Below are 22536 nucleotides of genomic sequence, written 5' to 3' on the forward strand. Positions count from 1 at the left end.
CCTTGAGACAAAACAAAAGGTCATTGTGATTATAAAGCTAGAATATACAAAGTTTAAGGGTTCCTATTTGGAATGATGGAAAGGTTTTGGTAATGAATGGTGTTGATGGTAGCACAACATTGTGAATGCAATTAACACCACTGAAATACATTTCTGAATGTGATTAAAAGGGGAAATGCTAGACTATATAGCTGGTAACAGAAAATTTTTTAAAAAGTCCATGGAACTACACTACACAGTGACTGCTATGTTAAGCAATGGACTCTAGTTAATGGTAAAATTGTAAAAATATCATGTTATCACTTGTAAAAAACATTCCACACCAATACAAGGCATTGGTGGCAGAGTGGTGTATAGGAACCCTGTATTTTTTGCATGGTTTTTCTGTAAACTCACAAATACTCTAATAAACAAGATTTAAAAAATAAATAAATTTGTGGGGACATTGCTGTATATATTGACTAAATCAAATAGCAGGATATGGTAATTAAAGGTAAGTTTGAGTCAATTTTTCAAAGACCTTAAAGGTCAGTAAACCTTATTTGTATATTATTCATCAAGTAAAAGGAAAGTCTTCATAAGAGGGATGTAGCTTTGTTTGAATTTTCTTTTTAAAGATGTGTGTCTAAACAATGTAGTAAAATTTAAAACAGAAACCACTTTAATCCAGAAATGATGTTAAAAAAAATAAATGGATAGACAACCAGCAAGATGACAGGAGAGTAAGGAGCCTAGAGTCAGCTCATGCAACAGGGCAGTTAGTAATCACCCAGAGCTATCTGAAGCTCCTGTTTGGGAGCTCCAGGAGACCAGAAGAACATCCTCCAGTATCCTTGAAAGAATGGAAGGAGGAGACTACCCACCTGCAGAGAAGATTCATGAGTAAAGTACTCCATGTCCTGGAAGCCGGTGACAATCCTCCACTGGCATTTCAAGCCACCTTAGGAGCTAATCTGTGGCTAGAATTGGAGGCTCCACTTCCCAAAAAAACAGGGGAGGAAGAGATAGTTGGGCACCAACTTCAGCTACTGATTAGTAAATTTGGCAGGCTAAATTATAACCCTAAGAACAGATAAAATTTGAACATGTCCAAGTCAGAAAGAGGCCAGACTCTGCCCCTGCCATGAGGGGAAGCAGGGTGCACTGAAAATCTTAGTGCTGGCAAGGGAAGCCTTCTTTCCATCCAGATCAGATTGCAGTTGTATCCTAAGCCCCAGCCCCACCTCCAGCAGGGAGGAAGCAGGGGAGACCTGTGCCAGCCTCTCCTGTTAACTGCAGGTATATTTGGCTGGACAGAGTTGGAAGTCTACCTGGGCAAATGTGGTCAGTTTAGACCCACACAGCATAGATTGCTGCCCACACCTGTAGCCCCATCCACATCTCAGGCAGGGGAGAAAGAGACATGAAGCTTCATCAGTCTCTCAGGCAACTATAGTCTAGGCCTGCATGACTTGGATTACTACACTTGGCTGTGGCTCTGTCACTACCCCTGGCAAAGGAGAAAGTTGGGAGAAGCTTCATTGGTCCCTGGGGCAATGAGAGAAGCATGAGCTTCTACAGCTTAACAGCATCAACTATATTCTTGGCACCTACTACACAACCAGCAAGGGAGAAAGGGCAAGAAGCCCTAAACTAAAGAGAGAAACTGCACCCAGAATAAATGCATCTATTAAGCCACATGCCAAGACACCAACAAAAAATTACAATCCACACCAAAAAAACAGGAAAATATGGCTCAGTTAAAGGATCAAGATAAGTTTCCAGATGACATAAAGTAGTTCAGACAACTAATCATAGATGTTCAAACAAATCTTCTTAATAAATTCAATGGGATGGCTAGAGAGATTAAGGATATTAAGAAGATATTGAATGAGCACAAAGAAGAATTTGAAAGCTTACATAGAAAAATAGCAGATCTTATGGGAATGAAAAGGGTAGTAAATGAAATTAAAAATACATTGGAATCATATAATAGCAGATTTGATGAGGCAGAATAAAGGATTGTTGAGCTTAAAGAAATGGCCTCTGAAAGTGAACATACAAAAGAACGGCTGAAGAAAAGAAAGGAAAAAATAGAACAAATTCTCAGGAAACCGAACAACAGTAAGAGACATGAAAACATACATGTCATGGGTGTCCCAGAAGGAGAAAAGAAGGGAAAAGGGACAGAAGGATATTTGAAGAAATATGGTAAAAAATTATCCAACCCTATTGAAGGACATAGGTAGCCATGTCCAAGAAACACAATGTACTCCTATCTGAATAAATCTGAATAGACCAACTCTGAGACACATGCTAATCAGAATTTCAAATACCAAAGACAAAGGGAATTCTGAGAGCAGCAAGAGAAAAGTAATGCATAACATAAGGGACACTCAATAAGTTTAAATGCTGATTTCTCAACAGAAACCATGGAGGTAAGAAGACACTGGTCTGATATATTTAAGATACAGCAGAGAAAAACTTCCAGCCAAGAATCTAATATCCAGCATTATTGTTTTTCAAAAATGAGGACTAGTTTAGAATATTCACAAATAAACAGAAACTGAAAGAGTTTGTAAACAAGAGACCTGCTTTGCAGGAAATACTAGAGGGTGTGCTATAACCTGAAAAGAAAAGTCAGGAGAGGGAGACTTGGAAGAGAGTCTAGACATGAAGATTATATCAGTAAATGTAATTAAAAGTGTCAAGAGAGTGATGAAAATAATATATGACAGATAAAACCCAAATATTTAGGAATAAACTTAACCAATGATGTAAAGCAACTCATTGGTTAAAAAAAAACCAAATTAATTAGAAGAACATTCCAATGTCACAGATTGGAAGACTTAATATCATTAAGATGTCAATTCTTAAATAAAAGTAAAAATTTTAAAAAGGTGTTTCACTCAAATTGATATACAGATTCAATGGAATCCTGACAAAAATTCCACCACTACTTTTTAAATAAATGGAAAACATAATTATCAAATTTATTTGGAAGGTTGAGGGGTCCTGAATAGCCAGAGACATCTTAAAAAGGAAAAACAAAGTTGGGGGACTCTCACTTCTGGGCTTTAAATCAAATTACCTAGCTACAGTGGTAAAAACAGATGGTACTGGCATAAAGACAGACACATAGACCAAAGGAAGAGAACTGATGGTTCAGAAACAGACGTTCACATCTAGGGTCAAATGATTTTTAACTAGCCTATCAAACCCACCCAACTTGAGCAGAACAGTCCAGTCAACAAATAGTGCTGGGAGAACGGGATATCCATAACCAAAAGAAGGAAAGAGAACCCTATTGCACATCTTATATAAACATTAGCTCAAAATGGATTAAACCTAAATATAAAAACAAGAACAATAAAGCTTCTAGAAGAAAATATGGGAAAATATCTTTAAGACCTGGTGGTAGGTGGTGGATTCTTAAAGGAAATAAGAGGAGGACTGAGATGGACTACTGATATTTAATGTATGTGGAGGTTTTAATTAACTAGTGTAAAAGTGTGGACATGTATAAAGTTGATGGTAACACATTTTAGTGAGTAACAGCTGGTTTATAAATAGGAATGTGGCTGAAAAGGGCAATCTAGGAATGTAAATGCCAACTAAAGAAAGCTAGAGAATAATTTAGGGACTGAATAATACAGTAAACCCAGAGGTGGGTGAGAATTGTAGTTGATGGGACAGATTCAAGACTGTTCTTTGTGAGCTAAAGAGATGTACATCACTATTTGTGGGGGTGGAAATGTGGAGAAACATGGGAAAAATACAAATGGAATGACCTATGTAATGTGCTTAACAGTAATAATGTAATATTCATACATCTATGCCAAAGATGTACTGTGATGATAATGGGGGAGTATGGAAAAAGTGTGCCAAATGTACACTATGGTCCTGGTAATAATCTGATGATATTATCTCATCTGTAAAAAATGTTCCACCACAGTGTGGTGTGTTGATAGAGGGGTGTTGTAAATGGGAATACTACACATGTGCATGATTGTTTTGTAAATTTACCTCTGTCATAAAAAATGTATTTAAAAAAAATTAATAGGATGGGTTAGGGGAAAATATACCAAATGTAAGATAAGGAATATAATTAGTAATAAGATTTTGACAATATTCTTTAATAATTTGTAACAGGGCGGCGGACTTGGCCCAGTGGTTAGGGCATCCGTCTACCACATGGAAGGTCCGCAGTTCAAACCCCGGGCCTCCTTGACCTGTGTGGAGCTGGCCCATGCACAGTGCTGATGCGCACGAGGAGTGCTGTGCCACGGAGGAGTGTCCCCCCCGTAGGGGAGCCCCACGCGCAAGGAGTGCACCCCGTAAGGAGAGCCGCCCAGCATGAAAAAAAGTGCAGCCTGCCCAGGAATGGCACCACACACACGGAGAGCTGACACAGCAAGATGATGCAACAAAAAGAAACACAGATTCCTGTGCCGCTGACAATAACAGAAGCGGACAAAGACGACACAGCAAATAGACACAGAGAACAGACAACCGGGGGGGGGAGGGGATAAATAAGTAAATAAATAAATCTTTAAAAAAATAATTTGTAACAAATGTCTCACAACAAAGCAAGGTGGTGGTGGTCAGTTGGTAGATGGGACCCCTGTATGATGTTATGTATGTTTGCTTTGTAAGTTCAAACCTTTACTATATGTTAATTGTTTATGTATGGTCACGTGTAAATGATATAAAATAATAATGGGGTGTGTTGGGGGAAAGATACACCAAATGTAAAATACTTTGGCTAGTAGTAATATTTTGAGGATGTGCTTTAATCATTAGTTAAAAATATTTCACAACAATGTGAGGTATTTAGGGTAGTATGAAGTATGAGAGCCCTGTATAATGTTGTACATGTTTGTTTTGTAAGTTCACAATTATTACTATGCTCTTATTGTTTATATATGTATGTTTATATATGAATGGATATCCTTCAATAAATTTTTTAAAATGGATATATTTATATATATGAATGAATACATGAAGAGCTTATTAATTTTTGAGATTATATTTTATACTCTACTTAATTTTCACATTCAGCTCCATTCATTTATAAACAACTTTTTAAGAGCACATTATACCTCTTAGAGAAATAATATTACTTAATTATTTGTCTTTGGACATGAAATCAGTTCATGTATCCATCCTTATTTATTTAATGAGTATTGTGTTTGAGGTCCTACACTACATATCAGGAATATAAAATTAAAAATACATTGCAATCAAGAACTTTGTTGGCTAGGAAGAAACAAGCAAGCCCCCAAAAAAGTAGAAGTTGTTTAAGGGTTAGCCATATGTTCTCCCATCCATGCCTAATTATGGCACTGCAGGTTGATGGATGTGAAATGGTTTCAGGCCATCTCTGTGAATCCTCTCTTCATAGTAACCATGTGCAGATAAGTACCTAGACATGTGAAGAAAAGGGAATAAAGTGAAGAAAAACCAATAAAGGTAAGGCAAGCAATAGAAATGTAACAAGCATTTAATCAGGATCATTAGAGAGCAGTTTTGGGTAAGAGAGTCATGATGCATTTAGCAGAGATTTAAAGATTAATTAACATGGGTTTGAAAATGAGCATAACTCCTTAATTTCAGAGAAAACTTTCATAAAGCCCATCAGGTCATTTAAGAATGGATATGAATAATGTTGAGGTTGCCAGTTACAATAGCTGGGTAACCAATGTTTCATTGCACTGTATCTCAAGGGGCCTGGTGCATTTTTCTTCTTGCAGGCAGCCAGTGGGAGTCCTTCAAACTGGGCATCATTGAATATGCTTGGAAAAGCAACCACTAAGCACTGAGTCACTTGGTGGTGGGGTGAAACCCTACTCTGTATCTGCAGGGGACTGTCTGCCAACATAATCCTCTGAAAGAACCCCCAGATCAATGGGAAGCTATACCAAATGTAAGCAATAGACCATATTACTAGTCATATTTTGATGATTTTTAAAATAATCTGTAACAAATATTCCAAAACAATGCCAGGTGCTGGTGGATGGGAAATGTATGGGAATTCTGCACATGATGCATGAATTTTTGTAAACTCACAACTTCTCTAAAAATATATATATTTTTTAAAATGTTCAATTCTGGTCCAGTCATTCTGGAAATAAATCCAAGAGTACCTATCACATTGTTGAGCTTGCAAGCTGCTTCTCTCTGCACAACAGAATTCACTGTCTGGTCTGGATGTTGGGCTCAGAAAACTTCTGTCTACTCTGACCTATTTTGGAAAAGAGAAGTGTGCCCTGCCTTTTTAGGCTGGATTTTTCCTGAGAGACTGCCAGGTTTGAAATAACGGCTACTTATAGAGGTTCAAGAGTGGGGTGATAAATCTGGATACTGTGCTCAGTGTGATCACTGACTCACTCACCTTGGAAAATTATTCCTTTCCTCAGAAATGAGTTTCTCCATATGTCAAGTGAGGGTGTTAATACCAGTTTCTTGATGCATCTAACTTATCTTGTCATGAGGAGTTGGAAACACATTTACTGCAAAATATGATAATTTAACAGGACCCATGAACTGTGAGTCCAGAAGATGGCTTTGAGTTCCTGGTGGCCATGATGATAATAAGAGACATTGGGCTCACCAGGTGCCAAGCTCTGTTCTGAGATCTTGACCTCTAAGGGACTTTTTAGTGCAGTAACCCACCCAAGGGGACTCTAGGGGAGAAACAGAATTTGATCACAGGAGCTCACAGCCCAAAGTTCTCTGTTTTTCCCTAAATTCTGTTTAATGATAAATTGCTATATTTTGAGTTTTGGTTTTAGGCTTCCCAACCTATGCTGATACCTTGGAGAATACTTAAATATTTAGCATTAAACACTTGATCTTCCAATATCTTTAGGAGTCCTTAACACTACAGAATTGTAGATAGAAAACAGTGTTCAACTTGGTGCTTTAACAATTCCTATTTCACAAATGTGTAATGAATGTCCTGATTTTGGATAAAGAGAGGAAGGGATGTTGAATACAAATATATTATGTAGACAGAACCAGTGGGAGGTGGTCTTCTGGTAAATATTAAGGGCAACCAATGGCATCAGGAAAGGGACAAGGAGTTAAGATATGCAATTGTGGAAGAAGTGGATATGATAAGCTTGGTCACTTTACATTAGCTTACTCAAACAGTTGAGAAAAACATGGCATGAATGAGGCCAAAATATAAAGTTTAATCTCAGGCATTATTTTCTGATTCACAAATGCTTACACAGGACAATGGGGAGGGGTATGGTAGTCCAAAACTGTTTCTAACCTTCAACATGAGGAACCCTAAAATCTATAGGTCTAAGTAAATCTACTCCAATCAATGTGTATGGTTATAGATTGATTTTTTGAAGTACTTAAATGCTACTTATAGGATAAACTGGTAGAGGAAGTTATAAAATCATACATAAAAATCTAAGGACTTATATGTAATTGGTTACCTGAGCTTCCTACTGGAAATCCATAACTGAACTTTGCTCTGGTAAGGGAATACAACATCATTACTATAACAGTCATATAAAGTGATCTCTGCAATCACATACCTTTTTTTGTGTTGAGTAGTTCTCGCTTTCTCCTAAAGTGGAATAAGAGCATAGAGAAGAAAATTGAACAAAAATGTAATCAGTGGTGACACTGATCCAAAATGATTGGCCACCAGCTCGTTGCAGATCCTTGAACTCATGCTTTCTTCCCTGGAAAATGAAAATTAAAAATAAAATGCTTTCTGGACATGCTCTATGGAAAAATTAAAATCATTTTTAAAGTCAACAAATAGTACATTATTAATAAAGCAAAAACAGGGCTCAGAAATAAAGCTACTATTGTCACCTTAGAAACATGTCTCTAAAGTAACATAATTATGATCACAACTAGATAGCAATAAAGTGAGCTCTCTCGTAATATCCAATTCTAAAATCATTGGAATTTCCCTTAAGCTAATATGTTAATTCAACCACAAGATTCCTTGGAAATGTATTATCCTTCCAGATTCCAGATTTTGGAATACTCCAAATTTCTAGAAAATGGTGGCAATAAAAAATGCTATATTTTTAACAAGCCACATTTAGAGAAGTGTAACTTGGTAGTAGGTAAAGATGTTCTGCTTCCCCTGAACTCTAAGAATAAACATGTTCTATTATGAAGCTGTCAGTTTCCCTGAAGCATGGATGCTTGCATTCTCTGTTGACAGCTCATGGGTTGTTCCCTTGGGATATCAGGCTCCACTAGGAAATTCTTATTTAATACAAGATGGCCAAAGAAGAGTATCCTAGGAGACCAATGTATTGTAATCCCTAAAGTCATATATTTCATCACCTGATACATTATTTTTTAGACTATGAAATTTCAATATTCCAAAAATGCTCTCAAGACTTAATTGAACACATGTGCACAGTCCTTTATTCATCTATCAGCCTATCCATCCATCCACCATCCATCCATCTATGTATCCATCTACATGTCTTTCCATTTGCGATCTTCATTTAAGTCCCAGTAATGGTTTCTTGTTATTTTTAGAAAACTTCCTCCTACAGACTGCAATGCTCAGTTGTAATAATTTCCCTTTGCCTATTTTTTTGGTTGTAGTTACTCCAGTCTTGCTTAGTATTCTATTTATGTTCCTCACATTTCAGTTTCTCCTCCATAATGAGACACTATAGCCTACTCTACTCACAATGGAATATTCTTCTCACAGTGTGTCTTGTCTCTGTACTTCATTTCTCAGAAGCCTTGCACAAACTGCCAGGAGGAAACAAATCCATTTTTATTGATGCTACTTATTTTACTTACTAACATGTAAAAACAGTTGAAAAAATTACATACCAATTTTTAAAGTCTGGCTTCCACTCTGAATTTTGTGCTGGCAGGAAATGAGAATATTTGGATGATCTTATTTCTAGTGCTGAGCAGAGTGCCTGACATAACAGTTGCTCAATAAATATTGTTAACTGAAGGAATTATTTGAATCCCTCCATCCATATTACTATTAAATCAACCAACATTTACTTCACATTTGAAACACTTTATTATGCACTTATATAAAACTAATAATATGACATAACTATTTATGTAAATATGGTACTTTGTAATAAGAGCCCATAAAATCTGAGTCATGTCTCCTAACCATTTTATGCCTCAACAACCAAAATTACATGCTGAATTAAATCAAATAATGAGTGATTAAAATGTATTAGCCATTATATGCAAAATGCCATTCCAGTCATTTCTTTTTTTAAATTGTATTCATTTGAAAATACATAGATCACAAAAAATGTTACATTAAAAAATATAAAAGGTTCCCACATAGCCCACACCCCCACACTCCTCCTACATCAACAATCTCTTTCATCATTGTGGCATGTTCATAGCATTTGGTGAATACATTTTGGAGCACTGCTGCACCGCATGGATTATAGATTACACTGTACTTTAAACACTCCCCAGTACATTCAGTGGGTTATGGCAGGATATATAATGTCCAATATCTGTCCCTGCATTATTTAGGACAACTCCAAGTCCCAAAAATGCTCCCACGTCACATCTGTTCTTCCCTCTCCCTGCCCTCATCAACTACCGTGGCCACTTTCTCCAAATCAATGCTACAGTTTCTTCTATTACTAGTCACAATGGTGACTAGTGACTTCTATTACTAGTCACCCATTTGTCCACTCTAATCCATATTTTACTCCTCCATCCTGTGGCCCCTGGGACGGTAATGTTATTTCACCTCTATATCGAGAGGGGGCTTAGACCCACGTGGTCATTTCTTGAGTGCTTATCTTTTTCTGATCACTAAATGGAGATGTGATGGTGAACTTGTCTTTAGGTAGATCACACACTGGCAAAAGAGAGAAAAGGTTTGTAGCCAATGAAGTACCATGTAAGAAAAAAAAGCAGGCATTATTTAAGAGCAAAAGAATCTTCTGAAGAAGAGAATAATATTTTGAGGGTTTTGAGAGAAAAGTAAAAATTAGCCAGTACTATGAGGAAAGATAGAAAAGAAACATTTCATGGAAAAGAATTATAGTGGACAAAAATACAAGGAAGGGAAAAACATATGTTTTCAGGTAGTTTTACAGGGCTGGAGCTTAAAGAGGGCATGTGAGTATTCAGAAAGTCACAAGTATATAGTTAGAGTATGAAAGTCTTAGAATGTTATTTGACATCATCCTATTCAATAAGCTCATCAACTTGAAGTAAAATGGAAATATTGTAGGTTTTGCTTATTTTAACAGAAAATTTATACTTCATTTCGAAGAAAGAAAGAGATCTTTTTGCACTTAGGAGGCTCAAAAGCTATTGGTGATACTCTCTTAAGTTGGGTGGTAATGACATGGATATTTAATTATCATTATATATATATAGCTAAAATGGATAAATAAATTATAACTGCAGATAAATAAGGCATAATGAGTGTATGGAATGATCTCCTCCAACTCCCAATGTCACCATTATGGAATATAAAGTTTTTAACCTAAGAGAATTAAAAGAATAGGAGAAAGATTTTCTTTTTGGAAATGAGTTATGGATACAAGGTAATAACAAAAATAAATAAAAGTAGGCCTCAACAAGTCTAAATTTTAAATGGAAATGGGATGGAAAAAGTAAAAACCCTTCAGAAAAAGAAGAAAAAAGTGGAGGAACCAGTTGTACAATAATACAGAGACATCCTATAATTACAACTCAACGTGTGTGATATCAGGGCACAAATAGGAAAATAAGCCAATGGAAAGAAGGAAGAGCCCTGAAACAGGAACATCCATCCATGAGTTATGTATGACCAGATTGGCACTGCAGATCAATGGAGGAAGGAAAAATTTTTTAAATACTTAATACAGGGATAATTAGGTATGTATATAAAATTGAATTGTACACCTGTGTCAATATTACACAATAAAATGCAAGGTCAATTACATGCAAAAAGCTGAAGGAAAGAACATAAAGATATTACAAAGTATTATTTGTATTATATGTTGTTTATTTTTAACAAGACACAGAAATTAATAACAACCATGAATAAGACTGAGAAGTTTATGGCAGAAAAATTAATAAGATCCAGTTAATGAAAGACAATATAAAGAAAGTTAAAGAGACACTGAGAAGACTTTACAACAGATATAAATGACAAAGACTTATGTCAAGCATATATTAATACCTTCATAAATCAGTACAAACATACAATCCTATAGGAAAATTAGACAAGATAATTGAACAAATACTTTAAAACAGAAATAATTTAGTAAAAGAAAGGTGCTCAGAGGGAAATCTAAATTAAAACCAAAAGGTGATACAATTACATACCTACATGTGAGATTTACCAAAATTTAAAAAGCTGACAACATGATGTGCAAAAATAATGTGAAGCAACAAATACTATTATACACTGACATTAGGACAACATAATAGACTGTTCAGGAGTCATTTTGACATTTTGTAACAAAATTGAATATCTGCATTCAATATAGCCAACAATTATGCCAACAACTTCCCTAGAGAAATCTGGGTATGTGTACACAATGATACATGCACACAGGAGAATTGTGGGAAGATGGTGGAGTAGAATGCTCCAGGAATCAATCCCTTAACCAGAACAACTAACTATTAAATAGTGAGGAACTGTCTGAATCAACTATTTCAAAACTCCAGAGTTCAGCAGAACACTGCAGCAACCAGGCAAGGGCTGAAGGAAGATGTGTCTGCTGATATCTCCCTTTTCTCTCAGGTGTCCTTGTTTCCAGCTTCTTGCTTCTCTCTATCTGAATTTCATTCTCTTCTCAAGGACTCCAGTAAGAGGATTAGGACCCACCCTGGATGAGGTGAGTCACATCTTAAGATTCTTCTCACCAAGTTTCTACTTAAACTAGATCCACATCCACAGGAATGGATTAACATGAAGAACCTACTTTTCTGAGGTACATACAACTACAGACCATTAGACTGCTCTTCCAATTTTTGGAAAAAATTAAGATTGGTCTTAATATTTCTTGGAATATTTGATAAAATTCCCAATGAAGTAATATGGTTTCATTGTTGGGAAGGTTTTGATGACTGTCTTTACTAGTTATTATTTGACATCTATATCTTCTTGAGTCAATCTGGTACTTTGTGTGTTGCTGGAAATTTTTCCATTTCATCTAGCTTATCTAATTTGCTGTTGTACAGTTTTTCATATTATCCTCTTAAAGTCCTTTTTATTTGGTGGGGTAATAAAAAGGAACAGTAATAATGTTCCTCTTTTCATTTCTGATTTTAGTTAGTTTTGCCTATCTCATTTTTCTTTGTGTTTAGCTAAAGGTTTGTCAAATTTATTGATTTTTTGGTTCATGATGTATATTGTTTTTTGTTTTTTGTTTTTTTAAGATTTATTTTTATTTATTTAATTCCCCTCCCCTCCTCCGGTTGTCTGTTTTCTGTGTCCCTTTGCTGCGTCTTGTTTCTTTGTCCACTTCTGTTGTCGTCAGCGGCATGGGAAGTGTGGGTGGTGCCATTCCTTGGCAGGCTGCTCCCTCCCTCGCGCTGGGCGGCTCTCCCCATGGGTGCACTCCTTGTGCGTGGGGCTTCCCTATGCGGGGGACACCCCTATGATGCACGGCACTCCTTGCGCGCATCAGCACTGCGCATGGGCCAGCTCCACACGGGTCAAGGAGGCCCGGGGCTTGAACCGCAGACCTCCCATGTGGTAGACGGACGCCCTAACCACTGGGTCAAAGTCCACTTCCCATATATTGTTTTTTGATTCTCCATTTAATTCATCTCCATTTCAAGCTTTGTTATTTCCTTCCTTTTGCTCCTTTTGGGTTTAATTTGCCCTTCTTTTACCAGTTCTTCCAGTTTTGAGGATAGTTCTCTATTCAGAAATCATTCTTTTTTCTCATCTTTAAAAATTTTTATTAGAGAAGTTGTGAGCTTACAAAACAATCATGCATAATGTGCAAAATTCACATACGTCACCCATCCACTGACAACTTACACTGTTATGGAATATTTGTTACAGATTTTGACAGGACATGATTAGACTATTAACACTAACTATGGTACATATTGTACCTTTGGTATATTTTTCCATATATACACTGTTATCAACAGTATGTATTAGTATTGTACATTTGTTATAGTTCATGAGAGAACATTCTCATATTTGTACTGTTAACCATAATCCATCTTCTACCACATGGTTCACTGTATTATACAGTCCCATGCTTGTACATTCCATCCAAAATTTATACTCAGGTGTTCTCACTTTCATCACAGGGTTGTGTAACGTTTACCCCAGTTAATGTTTGAACTTCCTCCTTATTAAAAGAAAAAATCTCATACCCCCAATATTGTCCCTTATCACTAATATAACACTTTCTTTAACATTGATGCAAGAATATCACAATATTGCTGTTAACCATAGTACATAATTCATATTAATTGTATTTTTACCTTACACTATATTCTTACTACCTTATAATAGTGATGTACCTTTGTTCTAGTTCATAGAACATTCGTACATTTGTATTATTATTATTATTATTTTTTAAAGATTTATTTTTATTTATTTAATTCCCCTCCCCTCCCCCGGTTGTCTGTTTTCTGTGTCTTTTTGCTGCATCTTGTTTCTTTGTCCGCTTCTGTTGTCAGCGGCACGGGAAGTGTGGGCGGTGCCATTCCTCGGCAGGCTGCTCCCTCCTTCGCGCTGGGTGGCTCTCCTTATGGGTGCACTCCTTGCCCGTGGGGCTCCCCTATGCGGGGGACACCCCTGTGTGGCAAGGCACTCCTTGTGCACATCAGCACTGTGCATGGGCCAGCTCCACGCGGGTCAAGGAGGCCCGGGGCTTGAACCGCGGGCCTCCCATGTGATAGACGGACGCCCTAACCACTGGGCCAAAGTCCGTTTTCCATTACATTTGTATTATTAACCATAATCCCTGCCCACCTCCAGGTTCACTATGTCATTCTGTCCCAAGATTATTCTCTAGCTTTATTTCAGTTGACATTTACATCCCTAGACTACCCCTTTCAGCCACAATCCCTCTTTTTTCTTTTTTAATGTTACTGTTTAGAGCTATAAATTTCTCTCTCAGCACTATCTTTGCTGAATCTCTTAAGTCTTGGTACAACATATTTTCATTTTCTTTTACCTGAAATTACTTCTTAATTTCCCTTGTGATTTCCTCTTTCACCCACTGGCTGTTGAATAATACATTGTTTAATTTCCACAAATATATGAATTTTCCATTTCTATCTCTGTCAGTGACTTCTAGTTCATTTCATTGTGATTAGAGAAGGTAAATGCTATACTTTCAGTGTTTTGGATTCATTGGGACTTTTTGTGACGTAATACATGGTCTATCCTTGAAAATGATCCATGTGCACTTGAGAATAATATATATTCTGTTGGGTGAAGTGTTCTATATATGCCCAGTAGATCTTGCTCATTTAGAGTATCATTCAAGTTTTCTACTTTTTTATTGATCTTTGTAAAAATATTCTATCCATTGTTGAAAGTGGTGTGTTAAAGTCTCCAACTCTTAGTGTAGAACCATTTCACCCTTCAAATCTGTATTTCTCCTATATATTTTGGTACCTTCCTCTTAGGTGTATATATATATTATCATATATATTCCTGCTGAGTTGTCTCTTCTAACAGTTTTAGACTTAAAATCTATTTTATCATATTATTATTGCTACTCCAGCTCTCTTTTGTTTTATACTTGTATAGTAAATTTTTGCAATCCTTTCACTTCCAACCCATTTACACCTTTTAATTATAATTATTGGGTAAACAGCATATTTTATCCATTCTGCCAATCTGTACCTATTGATTGGAGAGTTTAATCCATTTACATTTAAAGTAACTATTGATAATTCAGGACTTATGTCTGCCATTTTGCTATTTAGTCTTTGTAAGTCTTATGCCTATTTTGTCCCTCACTTCTTCCATTAATGTCCACTTATATATATTATAATTTCATAGTCATTTGGTTGGTTATTTTTTGTATTATACCATATTAAGTACCTTCTCATTTCTTTCTCAGTTTATTTTTCATGTTTTCCTATGGCTACCAAGGGCTAAAATCCACTCTAAATATGTAGCAGTCATATTTGATTTTATACCAATTTGACTTTTATAGCTTACAGATAGAGTGTTCCTATACTCCTCCATTCCCCTACCTTTTTTGTACTTGTTACAACTTATATTGTTTTTAAAATAAAATCCATAGATAAATCATTACTTTCTTTGCATTTGCATTTTAACACCTTTAGTATATGAAAAGAGGAGTTACATACTTAAAAATACAATACAATAATACTCTTATTTATAATTATTCTTATGGTTTGCTTTATCTGATGACTTTAATGCTTTATGCCACTTTGAATTACTCTCTAGTTTCCTTTCCTTTCAAACTGTATAATAACCTTTAGCAGTTCTAGTGTTGATAAAGTTCCTCAACTTTTGTTAATCTGAGAATGTCATAATCTTTCCCTCGTTTTTAAAAGAATGTTTTTCCAGATATAAAATTCTTTGTTGGCAGTTATTTCCTCTCAATATTTTAATTATTTCACCCCATTGCCTTCTTGCCTCCTTGTTTCTTATGAGAAATTCATGTGGGCTATGGGTGGGAGGCTCTGTGTCTCTTCAGAGATAACCTAAGCTCTCTGACTTGTGAGTGTGATGGTAAGAGGCTGCAGTCCTGCCCTTGGTAACAATGGCAAGGACTCCAGTCCCAGGAAACAGTTTAACAATGCAAGGTCTATAAACTTTAAGTATTTAGGGGAAATGCCAATTAAATATGCTAAAAGCTTACCTAGAATGTCTGAAGTCCATGCTAAAAGCTTACCTAAGATGTGGAAGATATATATGCTAATTGAAGCCTATTGAGAACTGAAACAAAGGAACCATTTGGCCTTTCCTCTCTGTATAAAAGGGATTCAAAAATCTTGTTTGGGGCTTGGGATTCAAACAGAAAGCTCCCGAGTCTGGTCGGCCATCAATAAACCATTTTTCCTTCTCAAAATCATTCCTGAGTCCTGGTCTCTCTATATGCAAATAATTGAAACTCTCTCAAATTCTACAACATTTTTGGCAACCACAAAGGGATAACAAACGAAGGCCAGAGATGGTAGCATTTTGCTGCCCCTTCCAAATCCCTGAGGAAGCTGGGAGGACTCAGGTGAACCCCAAATCTGGGTGCCCCTGGATTAAATTTAATCCAGAAAAGATGTGGGCTTCACCAGAATCTTCCTGACAAAAATTGAGGGCAATGGAAGGTCTGAAGAGAAAGATTCTGGGAATGAAAAAGAACTCCGAACATGGAAGAAGGTAAGACTCCCCAGGTGAGCACAGTCTGGAAAGCCCTAGCTTTAATTGCTAGGAAGGGGAGGATGATCACCTCCCGAGAGAACCCTAGTAGCCCCAGAAAGTTGGGGGGAAGCCGTTCTCTCTAGGCTTGGGAAAAGGAGAAAAACTGGGGAAAAGTCCTGGTGTTTTGGGTTTGTCTAACTGCATGTTAGAATCTGGTACTGGTCTTATATCCACTAAAGGAGTGGAGTCTTGATTTTAATAGGAAGGGTTGTTTATAGGTTCGAGTCCTAATGTCCTGGAGAAAAACCAGGAAAAAGCCCTGGTGTTTTGGGTTTGTCTAACTGCATGTTAGAATCTGGTACTAGTCTTATATCCACTAAAGGAGCGGAGGCTTGATTTTAATAAAAAGGGCTGTTTGTAGGTTCAAGTCCTAACATCCTGGAAATTGGTCTAGATTAAAAAAACAAACAAACAAGGATTAGGTTAGTTTTCACATTAAAAAAATGTTGATTTTTGTAACCTGGTGGCCTGCTGCCTCAGTCTCCCACTCCCGGGTTGGACAGCAGTGGAGGAGACCATCTTAGGCCAGTCCTATGGGCAGTGAAAGGATGCCCAAGAAGGAGCTAGGTCGGTGCCATTTCAGCACTAAATTCTATTCCTTATTTAACAAAGGGGAACAGGTAAAAACTAAAATGATTGTCATAGAGGAAGCAGTTAAATCACAAACTTTTGTGCTGGAAAGTTAGATCTCAGATAAGCTGTAACTTCTGGAGTATCCAATCTATGGAAAAGCAGAAGAAGAGCTTGTATGCTAGGCTTAGGGGTATAAATTGTGTCATTTTTCTTTGTTCGGGGCACCAGCCATATCTGGCTCTGTGCCCCTTCTTGCAAGATTGAGAATAAATTCTTTTCTTCTCCACAATCTGGTGAGCCTTATTTACTTCCAGAAGATTTCTTTGCAACAAAATAAAGGTAATTAGTGGCTCTATTAACAAATTTCAGTAAGTAAAGAAAAGTCCATAAAAACTATGGAGAGATCTTTCCTGGGTTATGATTAAACAAATTAAATAATTGTGTAATGTGTTTTAAAACCTGGTAGTCAGTATGCTTTTAAATTATTCATTTTCATAATTAAACAAAGAAAAGTTTTTAGCTTCCTGTAAGGGAAAAAGAGAACATTCCTTGCATAAACTATAATGGTTTCAATTTTATTTAACGTGAGTGTAATCTCCCATAGTTAATTTATAAACTAAATTAACATTATGTACGAAATCTTTAGAGTAATGAAAATTGTAAGTTCACATTGGTGAAATTAGGCTAAAGGAAAAAGATTGTAGATATGCTCTCTTAAATAAATAGAGTAAATTTCTTTGGTAATTGTAATTTAATAAGTTTATTTAAACATGATGTGTCTAGTCAATGTGGTTATAGTCAATTATAAGGAGTTTGTAAAACATCTGCCAAACTGAAAATGTTTAAATAGTTCTACTTCTAGAAGTCATTGTTAACTAAAACTTAGATTGGTATTGGTAGCAGAAATAACTTAATGATAATAAAACCTGTCTGAAGGCCACCACAAAGTACATATTTAAGTAAATGGTAATAAAAAGTTATCTTGATTCTATTGGAAATCTTCTGTTTTCATTTTAACAATGAAAAATAATATTTTTCCTTTATTACTAAAGTAAAGTACCTACTGTTATCTTCATAGTAAAATTGTGTAAGTAAACAGTCATTTGATATATGTGTTGCATTAAGTTGTTTAAAATATATATAAAAACAAGGAATAAACTTTAACATTGTCAAACTCTTGTGCATTCAAACCAGGCCTTGAATACATTACAGGTGGCCTCTCCATGTGAGTTATTGGTGAGGCTGGTCACTGACCCCTCAATTAAAAATATTTGCTATATCAGCCTCTGGTTCTGCTCCTGAAGTCAATGGAAACTACGTTGCAGTTTCAAGCTCCTGCAGCAGCCAATAATGACTCAGTACAGCCAAGTGTACAATGGATATCGCCTCCAGACTGGCCCTGTTCCATAGTGCCAGAGAGCACTATGCACCAGGCTAGTAGAATACTGGAAAATCTCTCTAAGATCAAGGATACTGTGACTTGCTCACTGCGATGAAGAACATGCTAAGTGGAGCCATGATACCAGGATACTGTAAGTGAAACTTAAACACAAATGGCATTATGGCATGCTCTCATGGAGAGATAACATGTAAAGTATTACAAACCTGAAACTCAAAACTAATAATTGCAACTCTGAATCCTTATGCATTAAGTAATACATTAGTTAATATTAAGTGCTGTACTTTTATCCTGTACTAAATATATGCCTAATAATTATAACATTATCTTTTCTATTTTGGATCAAGTGCAGAAGTATATTAGACATGTTAAATTCCTGGTAAAATCATTTTCTAAACAGTTAATAAACATGTCTATAAAATAAGGTGGCAGTCTCAGCCAGTCTCAGTCAACTTCTATATTCTACTGTACTCTGCTGTGTAGCAAAAGTGCGGCTTGCTTGCTGATGGTGAGTCACCTATTGAACAAGTCAAAATTGCTAGAAATTGTACAATTAAAACCAAGGTGTAAAAAAACCTTTATTCTGTAGTTCTGATCACTCCCACAGGTGAAAACTAAGAGAATTTTCAACTTAGTGTTCTAATCCTGAGTGAAGCCAGTTGCCCAAGGAGTGCCAGTTGACCAGGAGCATCTGACAGAGCGAATGAGTGCCAATCATTGAACAGCTTGGAATGTGTCTTCAGACAAAGCTAAGTGTCTGTTGCAATTTCTCTCTGAAGATGAATAACTTAAAAAAGAATATATATGCTGTTCCCACCAGCTTTTAAGGAGTGCCATCTTTATAGGCACCTAACCTTGTCTACCTCTGTAATCCAATGTCCTCTTTTAAAAATGGGTATTCCAAATTTTTAATTAAGTTTGTTTCTTTCAGAGTGAACATCTTATTAACCATATGAAAACTTCACCCAATTTCGTACAGAATGCCAGATCCATCTTCCTCCAGTTAAAATAAATTAAGAGTTTTACACCTTATTAGGCAATGACTACAGCCCATGGCCAGCAGGAAGCAGTTACAGAAAAGAGATCATCTCCCTTCAGCACCCCTTTTAAATTAAAGGTGTAAACTCTTCAAGGGTAAAATACAATTAATAGATGGATCTGGAACCTGACTGGAAATCCACATGAGTGCCGGTGGCCGCAGGATGACTGCAGGAGGCCCCCGCCCCAGGATTCTGCTGTCCAGAATGGAAACTTCTAAACTTTTAAAAACACTCCTGGATGCTACACTAAAGATTGATAAATAATCAATCAAAACAACAAACAGCCATCCACCTCATAGCTCCAACTATAATTATGCCAAAGCTTAGCAAGTTAAACTTTGGCAAAGGGGGGAAATGCTGTGGGCTATGGGTGGGAGGCTCTTTGTCTCTTCAGAGATAACCTAAACTCTCTGACTTGTGAGTGTGATGGTAAGAGGCTGCAGTCCTGCCCTTGGTAACAATGGCAAGGACTCCAGTCCCAGGAAACAGTTTAACAATGCAAGGTCTATAAACTTTAAGTATTTAGGGGAAATGCCAACTAAATATGCTAAAAACTTACCTAGAATGTCTGAAGTCCATGCTAAAAGCTTACCTAAGATGTGGAAGATATATATGCTAATTGAAGCCTATTGAGAACTGAAACAAAGGGACCATTTGGCCTTTCCTCTCTGTATAAAAGGGATTCAAAAATCTTGTTTGGGGCTTGGGATTCAAACAGAAAGCTCCCGAGTCTGGCCGGCCGTCAATAAACCATTTTTCCTTCTCAAAATCATTCCTGAGTCCTGGTCTCTCTATATGCAAATAATTGAACCTCTCTCAAATTCTACAACAAAATCAGCACTTAAAATAATTGAATCTCCCTTTTTCATAATGTGTTATTTTTCTCTTGCAGCTTTCTGAGCACTCTCTGTTGTACTCAGTAGTTTGAATAGAATGTGAAAGTACACTTTTCTCTTCAGGTTTATATTGCTTGCTTTTCCCTTGGCTTCTTAGATATGCATATTCATGTCTTTTGCCAAGTTTGGGAAGTTTTCTGTCATTATATCTTTAAATATTCATTCTGCCTCTTTGTGTCTTTCTTCTATTCCTGGGAATTTCATAATGTGTATATTGGTACACTTGATAATTCACAGGACTCCTATGCTATTTTCCCTTTTTATAATTCATCTTTCTCTCTACTCATCAGCCTTGCTCATTAATTTTCTTGTCTTCAAATTCATGAATTCTTTCTTCTTCCACTTCCAATATGCTTTGAGACCCTCCTGGGAAGTTTTCATTTTAATTATTGTGGTCTTCAACTCCAGTAGTTCTGTTTGGTTCTTTATAAATATTTTTATCCTTTAGCTTTTTCTCTGTATTTTCCTTCATCTCCTTGAACATATTGAATAACTTTTTTTTTAAAGAATTTGTCTGGTATGTCCAGAGAAGTATGGTCTTCATTGCTGTTTCTAGAATTGTTTTTTCTCTTATGAGTTCCTCTGTTTGCAAGCATTTGAATGCCCCTCTGGACTTACACAGAGGCAGACCTTCCTTCTCCAGGTGTCCCACTGTAGGATTTAAAGCAGACAATTCCTTGCCACAGGCTGTCTGCCTCAATTGTTTTTTACACTGCTTTAGTTGTCTCAAGCTGCTTTTGCCTGTAGGACAAATTCTGGGAGGAGGGAAAAGCTGGATAGAGTTTCCCAAGAAAGTCTTTTCCTGCTGGATCAAGGCCAGGAACCACAAAACCAGCACCAGCCAGAGTAGCTTTCAGGGTAGAGGATCATATAGAGGCCAGTAAGTATGTCAGGAACTTCTTTCATAGCTCCACAAAGTTATACTTTCTTGACTTGGTACCTTTCTACAAAATGTAGTCCAACTATCTTCCACAGGTCTGAGGAAGCATTCTTTCTTTGTCTCCTCTGTCACTTTTGCTGAGGATGGGGAGGCATGGAACAGTAATTGCCCTTAAGGCCATGCCCCCAGAGACAGAAAGTAGTTAATCAAGAAGCAGTGGGAAGCTTTGGGCCTGTGCTGTACTCCTTCAATCTTGGGAACCAGGTTTTACATGTCTCTGTCTGGCACCAGCAATCTATGGCAGTGACTGGATCCCACTGCTGCCTAATGTGAGAGTGGGGGATGGGTGTCAGTAACCAGTGAGTAAAGAGAGCAATTTCTTGGTATTTACAAGGAATAAGTTTAAGAACATGTGTTTCTGGGGTACATATAGCTCCAAACCACCACACCATTTCAAAAATGGGTAAAAGACTTGAATAGACATTTCTCCAAAAACAACATACAAATGACCAGAAAGCACACGAAAAGACATTCAAGCCATTAAAGATGCTTAGCCATTAGGGAAATGCAAATAAAAAACACAATGAGATACCATTTCACACCCACTAGGATGGTTACTATTTCAAAAACTGAAAATTACAAGTCTTAGAGAGGATGTGGAAAAATAGGAATACTCATTCATTGTTGGTAGGAATGTAAAATGGTGCCACTGTGGAAAACATAGAATTAACATTTGGTCTGGCAATCGCACTCATGGGTGTATAGCCAAAACAATTGAAAGCAGATATCTGCACATCCATGTTCTTAGTGGCATGATGCCAAATGATGGCAGGAATCCAAGTGTACATTAATTGATGAATGGATAAACAATATGTGGTAGATACAGAAAATTGAATATTATTCAGCAACAAATGGGAGTGAAATTCTGATACAGGCAATAACAGGTTGTACCTTGAAGACATTATATTGAGTGAAATAATCCAAACACAAAAGGGCAAATATAGTATGATCTCATTGAAATAAGTAAAGTAAGCAAACTCATAGAATCAGAATTTAGAATGTAGGTTAATAGAGTGGAGGTAGGAAATAGGGAGTCAATGATTAAAATGTACAGAGGTTCTTTTTGGGATGGTGGATAGGTTTTGGTAATGGATGGTGATGATTTTAGCACAACATTGTGAACACAATTAACATCACTGAGTTATATATTTGAATATGGTTAAAAGTCAAAATTTTAGGTTGTATATATGGTAATAGAACAAAAGAGCAAAATGCAAGGCACAAATAAATATATAAGGCACATCTTATAGAAAGTTCAAAAACAGGAAAAACTTTGCAATATTGTACAGGTGCTTTAAAAGGTGGTTACGTGTGGAGCAGGCCCATGTGCAGTGCTGATGCATGCAAGG

At 36.6% G+C, this 22536-nt stretch overlaps 1 long non-coding RNA gene across 1 annotated transcript in view; it reads left to right on the forward strand.

Moving 5' to 3' along the window:
* Window positions 1-4869, forward strand: part of LOC131273224 (uncharacterized) — a 123458-nt gene extending 118589 nt beyond the window's left edge. Inside the window, exon 5 of the long non-coding RNA XR_009180355.2 lies at window positions 4132-4869. This is a non-coding gene — a long non-coding RNA (uncharacterized lncRNA). The remainder of the gene's footprint in view (window positions 1-4131) is intronic.
* The last annotated feature ends 17667 nt before the right edge of the window (window positions 4870-22536 follow it).

This window comes from Dasypus novemcinctus, chromosome 14, assembly GCF_030445035.2.
Source record: "Dasypus novemcinctus isolate mDasNov1 chromosome 14, mDasNov1.1.hap2, whole genome shotgun sequence".
Taxonomy (NCBI): domain Eukaryota; kingdom Metazoa; phylum Chordata; class Mammalia; order Cingulata; family Dasypodidae; genus Dasypus; species Dasypus novemcinctus.